Genomic DNA, 9,586 nt, shown 5'->3' with positions numbered 1-9,586 from the left:
GGGTGAAGGCTCCGCCGCCGTCCCAGAACCAAGCCGCTCAGACCTGCCAGCGTTAGGTTCTGTAAATATACATCTTTTTAGGCAGGAGTGACCAGCAGCTGGATTCGGTAGGAAGTGGGTCGCAAAGGCAGGCAAAGGGCAGGGGTGGCGGTGGTGGAGGAGGACGCGTGTGGCAGCCCGGAATGAGGGCAGAGGCGCGGCGGAGGCCTCTCGCGGGCAGAAAAAGGGTGGTGGAGGGTGGGTGAGAGCGCGGGCCGCACGGCAGGGCGGGGAGCTGCCAGACGGCAGTCGTGGCTGGAACACAGACCATGTGCTCCCCGGGGCCGGCCGCTGGGCCACAACGGCCCGCGCTCCGCCTCTGCGTGCGACGGGGGAGCGCGGCCCTGAGGTAAAACGCGCCCATACGCGCTGCCGACCAAAGGGGCCCGGCTGCTGAACAGCTTTTGGGGGAGCGCAGTGAGGCCAGCCCCGTGGGGGGGCAAGAGGCGGCTGCCCCTGAGAAGCACGCAGATACTGGGGAACGAGGGGGAGACTGCCCCACGCCGGCCAGGCAACCGGAGCCCCTAAGGCCGCTCCGCCAGAGGGGAGGCAGCGGGAGGCCCGGCGCAGCCGGTCAGCGCGAAGAAACTGCCCTCCCCCGCGGCCGGCAGCTCGCGAACAGCAGGTAGAGGCCGCTGATTGACAGCTGCCCCGCCTCTCGCATGCTCATTGGCTACTGCTCACGCCAATCAGCAGTGTATGCCCAGAACCCCGGCTCCCATTGGCTGTCTCCTCACCGCCGCCCCGCCCCTCTTGGCACGGAGGAGAAGGGAGCGAGGGGCGGGGCTAAAGGCCGAAGGGGCGGGGCGGCGGTGATGGGCGCGGAGGCTTAGCCCGCGGAGGCGCTCGGCGGCGGCTGTAGCGGGCGAGCGGCGGTGGCGGTGGCGGTGGCGGTGGCGGTGCGGGGTGGGACGGGACGGAGCGCGGCCTCAGGTGGGTGCGCGGCCGCGGTGCAGGGGCGGCGGTCCGCGGGGTCCGCTTCCCGCCGGGAGGGGCGCTGAGGGGAGCAGCCGCTCGTTAGCGATGTGTCGCCGCGGGGATAATCCCGCTGCGGGAGCCCCCTCGGCGCGGCTGTGCCTTTCTCCTCACCGCCGCGGTGAGGGTAGCGGCGGTGCGCTCCTGTCCGCCGGCCCGGGCTGAGCCTCCCGTCCTGGGGCCCTCTCGCCTGAGCCGGGGGGGAAGCTTTGTTCCTAGCCCTCCTGCCGGCCTCGGCCCCTCGTCTGTCCCCGGAGCCGCGGGGTGCCTTCCCCTTCCCCCGCTCGGTCTCTGGTGGGGGTTGCTGAGCCCCCCACGTTTGGGGTCCGAGACCACGCTCTCGAACTTGAGGGTCGCGGGTGCCGCGTGCCGCGATTGGGCTGCGGGGAAAGCGGTGCTCATCCCCGGGACCCTCAGGTTCGGGGGATCTGTTCTCCGCTCGTGTTTCTCCCCCTCCATGAGTGGCTCCTGCAGCAGCACCGCGGCGTGACAGCGGCATGTCTTAGGGTGTCCAGCGGTCTCCAAGTACTTAATAATAATAGTCTTTGGCTTTGAAGGGTGTAGGGAGCCCTTAACTGCTCGGGAACTTTTAAAGCTTTCTATTTTCCTCTCGTTTGTGGATTAATTTTTCTTTTTCCGTTTATTTCTTAAGTGAATTTGTTGCTGAGGAGAAGCTTGGAGTCTGAGTGAGTGCAGGCATGTGAAGACAGGGATTTGTTGCCGCTGCTGAATGTCTAATGCGAGCTGAAAAGCAGCTAAGAAGTGTTGTATTTATTGAATACCTTTTCTTCCTGTTTCTGATACACTTCAGTAACCACTGCAGATAACTAACAGAAGAAGGGCTGGTAGTTTTAGGCTGAACAACAATCTGTGAAGTGGGGCCAGTGCTTGAGTGATGGATTATTGGATGCAGTTGTGAGATTCCTTGATAGAAAATACTTCAAAGCACAAATGGTTCAGTTTGTGTGCTGTTAGAACAGGAAAAAGCTGTCTAGCTGTGGTTCTTTGTGCATCTTTTGTAAACTGCCGGGAATGAGGGGAAAGTGTGCCTATTAGAAAAAGATGGGGGCAAATTACAAAAGCAGACAGGAACTTCAAGAGGTTTCAGATCTGAGGATGAAGAGGAGGTGGTTGTTTCGCTTTGCCTATCATGCAAGACTGGCCTTTTTTTTTTTTTCCTTTGCCTTTTTAAAGCTTTACATAGAGTATTCAGAAAGTATTATGTTTAGAGGAGGAAGGCTGTTGTTTTGACTTTGCCTGATACAGTGTTTTCCGTAGTAGCTAGTAGCATGCGTGCTTAAAGAAGGGAATGAAGTAATGGATTAAGGCTGCATTTCTTACTCTCCAGCATGCTGTACATGACAGTGATCTGTGGCTCAGATGCTGAGTTGTGTGATCTAACATCTGGAGGTTGACGTGATATGGAATAATTATGTAGAGTAATACTCAAGTTGGAAATCTGTTAGATTAAAGTTAAAAGTTAAAATGGTTGCAAACTTAAAGATTCAAGATTAAACCCTGTATTTGAGCTGTGGAACTGAGCTTTCTGAAGTGTTATGTCCAGTTACAGCTTACTTTTGTCTTTAAGTTCTCACTAGAAGAAAATGCTCTACGATGGAAGGACAGTTATCTGCCTACACAAAAATAAACACCCTAAGCTGTTCTTACTCAGTGAGAATGCGCTTTCTGTAAGTCCTGTAAGAAGGATGGTTTATCTCTTCGGTTGCCACCAGGACCAGACCGTGTTCCCCTTGAGCCATGTGGAAGCTTGATTTACTGCCAGCTGAATTTTGGGGACGAGTTGTGCAAAGCAAACTTTTCCTGTTGCCTGCTGGAAAATTAGTTTTGTGTTTGTATTGCTTGTGGCGCTGTGAATGTAGTTATTAGCTGGTGGACACAGGGGTTTTGTTGCACATGAAGTAATATATAATTGAGCCAGTTCTTCTTCTTTTCTGTGGCTATTTTTTTCAAATAAAGAAAAATCAGAAAGCATTTTTTAATCAGATACTATTGTGTATAATCAAGACTATTGTTTCCGTTACTGAAATTGAATGGTCTTTACTAATCCTCCTATTTTCTGTGGAAGTAATAAAAGATGACTTTACATGTCAGAAATAGAATTGTGCTTTAACAAGGGATTTTCATAGCAGGAATAAGTTATTGAGGCTTCATGTTTGATTTATATGGTACAACACATAAGGCATTTCATAGTTACTTGCAGCATAAACCTGCTTTCTTTTTCAGTATGTTCCTTGTCTGTACAACACGTCTCAAATGATTATGATTTTGGGAATAGCAATATAAACTTCTTGCAGATCAGCTGCTCTTTGGAGTGACTACTTCAGTTCAGGTTTATTTACTTTATTCTTCAGTGAGAAGCTACATGCCATATATTTGTCTAAAACAAACATAACAGTGCCTGCAGACAATATTCCTGTATGGAGGAAAGAGGAAGACAAGCCATTGTGTGACTGATTATAAGAATATTATTTTGAAGTTTCTTATATACAGTGGTCAGCACGATGTGATTTCTGAAAACCAAACCAAACTAGGGCAGATACTTTGGTGAAGAATCCCAGAAGAGCTGATGGCAGCTGAGTGTTTAAATCACTCTGTCAGTGTCATCTGGACAGTGAATTAGCTCTTACGTCTTTGCAAGTCTTTCCCTTTTGATTTAACTTCCTGCATGGACAGTTACATCTTGGTGTACTCTTTGTTCTTTTGAGCCCTCCCATAGCACTCTCTTCCAGAGCTTTCTTAACTGCTTTCAGCGAAGAAGGAGCAGGAAGTGTTGCAGTCTGTTCTTTCAGGCCTGTCTTTAGTTGGTGTGTACTTGACACTGTCCTGTAAGTGAGCTTGAATCTGATACAGGTTGTATAGTACAGCACTTCTTGGTGTTTTTAATTCAGAGGTGATGTATTGATTCCTTCCCGATTCGTGCGTGGCTCCAATTAAAATTTTTGGATGTGTGGTATTACTTCAACTTCTTTTTATTTTATTCATTGCATAGGATACTGAGTTACAGCATCTTTATCAGGTGAATTGCGCTACTAGCATGAGTTACTAACCACACTCTGTGTGTCCAGTGTGTTACGCTAGTAAGTTTTGTTAATTACCGCAATAGCAGAAAGGTACTAACTTACAGTACAGGTGAGGAGAAGTTGTTTTTGTCAGGTGCATTCTAGTTTTCTAATCTTAAAGCCATTCAGAATATGAAGATCATTAATAGGATCAGATTACAAATACATGTCTCCCAGTATTATATACAACTGTACGTTGACTTCAGCAGCTTCCTATACAAGGAGTACTACAGATCACAGATTGTATCTGCTTATTCTCCTAAAAGCACAAATAGAGGTAGAGGGTGAGTATTAACTTCTCCATGTGAAAGATTCACATACAGAATGCCTGTAATATAAGAAAATCAGTGGCTCAACTAAGAGTTAAATTGAGCCTTAGCTCTGTAGCAGAACTGCTATAGCACTTATATTCCCTCCTGGGAACTTAGTCTGCCTTTAGAGGTCATAATGAAAATAACCTGAAGCTACACCAGACCTGCTTGTTCAACTTTAACCTGCGAGTGCTTTACTTCACACTTGCTGTTATTTAGATCTAACTGTTCAGAAGCCAGCCTGTTAGAAAAGCTGTTGAAATGTGGCACTGGGGTGTTTTTTTAAACTGGAAAAGCACAGTTGTATTTCATCCCTCTTTTAAAAACTCTGAAGTATTTTTAGCTGCTGGTAGATGTCATTTCGCTCTCCACTGCCAAAAGGGAAGCAAAACATTTGGGAAGAAATTAAGAAATTTGTGTGTTGAAACAGCTGGAGATCAAAATGGAAGTGTTTGCGCTCATTTAGGCTGTAGATTAGGAGTTATTCTTGTTTCATTCCTGTATCTTTGGCAGGTAAAATAGCTGGAGAAATTTTTTTTGAAGGCTTCTTAGTATTGTTAGTATGGTAAGCATTTGTTGGATTTCCTTGTTTTGTTTTCTTTTTTTTAACCCTAAATTTGTTTGTGTTAGGGATTTATAAGTATTCTGTATTTCAACACATTATGATTTAGTTTTTCTTTCACATACTGAAATATTCTGCCATTAAACTAATTGTGTTTCCTGTGTCTAGATTTGATCACTGTATGTGTTTGGGGTTTTTTTTGGTGGACCTTTCAATTTAGCAGAATTTTTGTTACTCTTTTTCAAGATTGTTGGAGCTTCCTCCTGTCGGTTACAGATATCTCTTTATTCTTAGAGATTTGGTAGCCAAATGCAGTGATAGGAGACAATATGAGTCTCTAAGTGTAGAACATCTTATGCCAAATTTATGTACTTTATTTGTGGATATTCATGATACTTGTGCCATTTGCATGCCTTGTCCCTGAGTTAATAATCTTTTGTATTTTAAAATGCATATTTTAGAAGCAGAAAAACTGCTTTACTCAGGGTGAACTTGATTGGTGTTTGTGTTTGGTTTTAATGCTGATGTCAGCCTAAACCAAAAAGAAAAGTATTTCCCATTCATCTGTATACTGTGAAGCAGATTATACTTTGTGTAGGCTTTCTTCTTATCATTCATAACTGCAAACCTCCTTGTAATAGGGCTTTGGTAGTAAGTGTTGGAAAGAACTGACGCAGACTATAGAGTGCTGAGTTAGAGAGTTGGCTAAACGCTAGTGAATATAACATAACTAAATCTTGGATGTGGCTGGCATGCAGATATTTTTGCTGTAGTTTTTTGTATTAGTCTTGCATTCTGTAGATATTCAGGTTTCATAATAGTCTTCAGAATATGATGCAACCTTCAAAATGTTGGTGACACAGATAAAGTGTGCATAGATATCAGTGGTAATCTGAATCTGTTTGGAGTTAATATTTTACAGTCATCATAATTGATATAAATAGAAGTAGCCTATGCTCAGGCAGTCATAACTTCCATTAATCTGTCAAACCAGAATTTTAGGTTGACTTAAATGTATTCTTTTTCAGGACAAGTAAAAATGAGATTTGAAAATGTTGTGCACAGAATTACAGCCTGGCTTGTTTTCTTTCTAGTTCTATAAATCAAACCTCTATTTTACTGTTTCTTTGGCACAAGCCTTTTATTGCACATCTCTGCTGTGGAAATCTGCCCAGTACGAAACTATAGACTAATTTCTGGTGGTAAAATTCTATCAAGCATTGTTCGTTTGCACAGCAGTACACACAGATAAATTTATATTGACAAAAAATATTTATCACCATTAGGTTCAAGTAAGACAGACTTTTTGGAGCCTTACCCAGTGGTTATCATAGAGTCATGGATTGGTTTGGGTTGGAAGGGACCTTGAAGTTCATCCAGTTCCAAGCCCCTGCCATGGGCAGGGACACCTTCCACTAGACCAGGTTGTTCCAAGCTCCGTCCAATCTGGCCTTGAACACTGCCAAGGATGGGATAGCCACAGCTTCTCTGGGCAGCCTGTGCCAGTGTCTCATCACCATCACAGTGAGGAGCTTCTTTCTAATAACTAATCTAAATCTCCCCTCTGTCAGTTTAAAACCATTCCCCCTTGTCCTGTCACTCTGTGCCCTTGTAAAAAGTCCTCCTTCAGATTTCTTGGAGCCCCTTTAGGCACTGGAAGCTGCTTTAAGGTCTCCCCAGAGCCTTCTTTTCTCCAGGCTGAACAAGTCCAACTCTCTCAGCCTGTCTCTTTAGGAGAGGTACTCAGCCCTCTGATCATTTTTATGGCCCTCTGCTGGATTGGCTCAATCATGTCCATGTCCCTCTTTTGTTGTTGCCGCCAGAGCTGAGCACAGGTACACCAGGCGGGGTCTCACAAGGGTGGAGTAGAGAGGAGATTCACCTCTCTCCTGTGCTGGTGTAAAAAGCATAATGTTTGTTTGACTGTTGTAATTATGCATTAGGGTGGTTTTGGGATGGATTTTTTTTTTTGGTACCTGGAAATGCACTTGCTTTAGAGTTCTCCATATTATATGATGGTTCTCAAGTCCTCTGTCAGCCTTGTGTTGCTTGGCAATGGAACTTCAAAACCAGGAAGGAAAATTTAAATTATAAATACTGAAAATGCTGTTTAATGCATGATCTAAATGAAATGGATACATAAAAAAAATCTTCAACTTTGTAGCAAATGCTGCTAGCAGTTACAACTTGACATTTTGCGTAAGGCTGTTATTTGATACTTTTCATTAGATAAAGAATATTGAGATACTTTACTATCATTCAGCTTTTCTAACTGTTTTCTTTGAGGTTTTCTTGAAATTGGCTTCTTCAGTCTTTCTAAGGTAATGTCATGCTTGCAGCACATGTAACTTTTATGTATATTGAAGCTGTTTGCTGAACAGTTAAGTATTAAAACCGGGTGGTGTTTGGGTTCAGCCTGTGCTAGAAGGATGTAGAGGCTCCTGCATCTTGTTGAGTTGAAGTGCTCTGTTTGGATGGCCACACTCAAAGGCTGCTGCATGTATTTTCCTGTTGGGTTACCTGAATGGAACCCCCAGTTTTTATGGGCTTGTCTTTTAATATTGATCACTTACTGTTTTAGGATTAATGTGTTACAGATCCCTCATTCAGGAAGCACTTGTATTGTCTTCTTGGGAATTGGGGTGATGCTGTATTTTTCTTGGAATGCTGTAATTTGCTACTTCTGCCCGTGTTTGTCTGTGCTTTTTTGCGTCATCTAGCTTGCTGGGTCATTAGTCGGATTGTAGCATGCCGTAATAGTCTGGATTACTGTGCTTCATGATTTACAAAGCTTATTTAATATTCTTAACCTATTGCTAGATTGTGAAGGCAGAGAGAATTCATGGAATGAAATATACCATCAGTTTTGGGTTCCACAGTATAAGGGTACAAAAATACTAGAGTGTGCTCAAAAGGAGGGCAACAAAGATGGTGAAGGGACTAGAGGGCATGATTTATGAGGAGTGGCTGAGGATGCTAGGTTTGTTCATTTTGGAGAAGAGGGTACTGAGGGGTGACTCATTGCTTTCTACAACTTCCTCCTGAGGGGGAGCAAAAAGAGACTTTTTTTGCTGATCGTGTCTCTCTGGTGTCCTGTGACACAAGGGATTGACTTAAAGCTGCATCAAGGAAATTCACATTGGATAGTAGGAAAACATTCTTTGCCAAGAGTGGTGGTCAAGCACTGGAACAAGCTCTGCAGGGAAGTGGTTGAGGCCTCAAGCAAGTCAGGGTTCAAGAAGTGTTTGGACAACATTCAGGTATCTCGTTTAACTTTTAGGCTGCCATGGATGGAGTTAGGAGTTGGACTTGATCCTCCTGGGTCCCTTCCAACTCAGGATATTGTATTATTTTATGATAACATGAATGGTATAATGTATTAATGGTTTAGAGGTCTTAGAGGACTAGAATTTCACTGACTGTTTAGAAGATAACGTGCAAAAATACTTCCTTTTATTGTTGATATATTGATAGAAACTAAAGGTGAACAAAGCACCTCATCAGTGAAGACTGAAAAGCATGTATAATCTTAAGAAAGTGCTTTATTCAAGTTTGGTTGCCAGGGCAGAGAGAACGTAATGTTTTGTGTAAGGGACAGTGAGTGTAAGTTGGGAATTACTGGAGCTCTGCTGGTTTTTGTAGGTATATAAAATATGATTGCTGTGACTTTCTTCCATAGGCTGGTTAACCAGTTACGTGTTTGTCAGTTGCTGCAGAGTGAGAAACTGTTGACAGGGTGCTTAGTAGGGGCTGGGGTTCAAACTGAATCAGTGGGTGCAATTTGTTCCAGTACTGATGACTGTAATGGCCATCGGAGGTCAAGTATTCCCGTATTTGAGGGTTTATAGTTATTGTATGCAGTCATAGCTGATGTAGGCAGCTGTTGCCTACTCCTCCAGTAGCTTTTTCTTGAGGCCCAGCATGCTGTTCTTGTAATTCCTTCCTTTAAAGGTTAGAAAGGGCTAAGTTGTCTCTTCTTTCTGTTTTGGTGTCCTGCAAGGGAAGGACAGTGGTGTTTGGGTCACTGTTGTGTGCCTGAGTGGAGAGGCCAGTTAGAGCAAATGAACATATATAACAATTGGATCCATAACTCACTTCATTAAAAGGTTTGGTAAAGGTGTAAACAGATTCTCTTCTGCATTCCAACCTTAACTGTTCTATGATTCTGTGATTCCTGTGACTTGGACAATTAAATGGCATTAAGGCACGTATTTCCTCATAACTAGTGACTTTTGTTCTTCAGCTGATGGATCCCAAGTTTCTTGTACATCTTCATAGTGACAGCCACTTTTCTTGTTACAAGTAGTAGTTAGCTTGAGTATGTAATGGGTGGTGGGCATAATGTATCACATCATGCTAACAGTATTTCAGCAAATGTTGGAATCGATTTCTTGATGTTTGTTTTGAAATCCCGTAGTGGAAAAGGTCAGTATTGTATGACGCTGAGGAAAACCACTGATCTGCTGTAGACTTGGTTTTGTCTTAAGAAAGCAACAACAGCTTTGAAGACCAGTGTGCTGCAATACAAGGCCTGGGAAGCTTGTTTTACTTTGAAACTTCAAACAGCCTTTGGAAACACTTCTTTTAGAAGTTTTTTTGCCTCATTACATGTGAATGAA

At 44.1% G+C, this 9,586-nt stretch overlaps 1 protein-coding gene across 5 annotated transcripts in view; it reads left to right on the top strand.

Moving 5' to 3' along the window:
* The first annotated feature begins 936 nt into the window (after positions 1–936).
* The window catches only part of WASF3 (WASP family member 3), a 66,102-nt gene continuing 57,452 nt past the window's right edge, over positions 937–9,586 (top strand). For 3 of the 5 annotated variants that reach the window (XM_065678488.1, XM_065678491.1, XM_065678486.1), the window contains exon 1: positions 937–972. The gene's annotated coding sequence lies outside the window, so the exon portion shown is untranslated. Of the gene's footprint in view, positions 973–8,124; positions 8,228–9,586 lie in introns of those variants that run through there. The other 2 variants (XM_065678489.1, XM_065678487.1) reach the window with 2 other exon arrangements.

Source organism: Lathamus discolor, chromosome 4, assembly GCF_037157495.1.
Source record: "Lathamus discolor isolate bLatDis1 chromosome 4, bLatDis1.hap1, whole genome shotgun sequence".
In the NCBI taxonomy this organism is placed as follows: domain Eukaryota; kingdom Metazoa; phylum Chordata; class Aves; order Psittaciformes; family Psittacidae; genus Lathamus; species Lathamus discolor.
This window is presented reverse-complemented; position numbering and strand designations above follow the sequence as displayed.